This window comes from Nuphar pumila, chromosome 10, assembly GCF_984573655.1.
Source record: "Nuphar pumila chromosome 10, dmNupPumi1.hap1.1, whole genome shotgun sequence".
NCBI classification, from domain to species: domain Eukaryota; kingdom Viridiplantae; phylum Streptophyta; class Magnoliopsida; order Nymphaeales; family Nymphaeaceae; genus Nuphar; species Nuphar pumila.
The window spans coordinates 80,613,738-80,614,993 of NC_143258.1; positions in this window are offsets into that span (position 1 = coordinate 80,613,738).

The window sequence follows — 1,256 nt, forward strand, 5'->3', positions numbered from 1 at the left end:
GGGGAGTGCCCCTTCGATAGTCAGAGGAGCTACCAATCCTCGGTCTCTCCTTCTCTTGCGGCTACAACAGCACCGAACAATCCCATCTCTTCCTATATGGATATGTCCGTGGGTGAAGTTGCTCAGCGTCTAGACTTATTGCTTCCTCAACCACAGTTACTGAGCATCGATTCTGTTATACATGAAATCTTCGCCGCTATCGCAGATGTCTTACCGCCCTTGGTCGCGACTGAGTGGCGTAGCCTTGACGTCAGCCAAGCTCCTAATTTGGTCAGGGGGTTCTCTTCTTTTGGGCAGGGTGGTCTTCAAATCAGGAGACGTCGTCAGCCTCAGCATTCTCCATCCGGCGAGTTGGGGGTTTCTCCAAGGCGGTTTGGGAGGATCTGTACTCTGAAGGGATTTTCAGATTTCTAGTTATGAAGATCTTGTGTTGGAATATTCGGGGTCTGAATTGCTCCTCTAAGTGTCTTTTCCTGGCAAGTTGGATCCGTCAAGAAAAGCCCAATCTCATTGTTTTTTGTGAAACAAAGATGGAGGTTATCTCGCACTCTATCATCTCTGAAATCTGGTGTGGTACAAATTTTTTCTTCAAGCTTGCGATTAACCATGTGGAAGGTCTACTCGTCCTTGGAAAGTACTCTCTAGACTTACACCAGGTTGACATAGGAACCTTTTCTATATCCATCGCTCTTCTCCTCCCGCCAAAGCTGGCGCGAGCTGTGGTCACAATGGTATATGGTCTCCACCGCAATTTCCGACGAAAGGAGTTTTGGTCGGACCTAAACAAGGTCATTGCTTCTTTCGGGGACCAACATATTGTCATGGGTGATTACAACTGCCTTTTGTCGCCAATCGACTCAAGGTTTCCAATTTTCTTCTCGGCTTCAATGAAGGGTTTCCAAAATTTTATTCAGATGAACTGGTTGTACCCAGTCCCCCATGTAGGTGAAATGTTCTCATGGACCAATCAGCGATCTCGATCGTGCTTCCGTCTGCTAGATCGGGTGCTCGTATTGCTGGATCTTCTGAACTCTATTAATGACATTTCTTGTTGTCTACTTTCACCTTCTGTCTCGGACCATAGTCAGATTGTTATCTAATGGGGTCAAGGCTTCTACAACAACAAAACCTTCAAATTTGAGCAATGGTGGCTTAAGAAGGTAAGTTTCGAGTTGTTAGTCCAACAATCTTGGAGTAGACCTTGCTATGCGGACCAGGCGGCTTCACGGTGCCTGGTTAAACTGTTTTGGTTATTT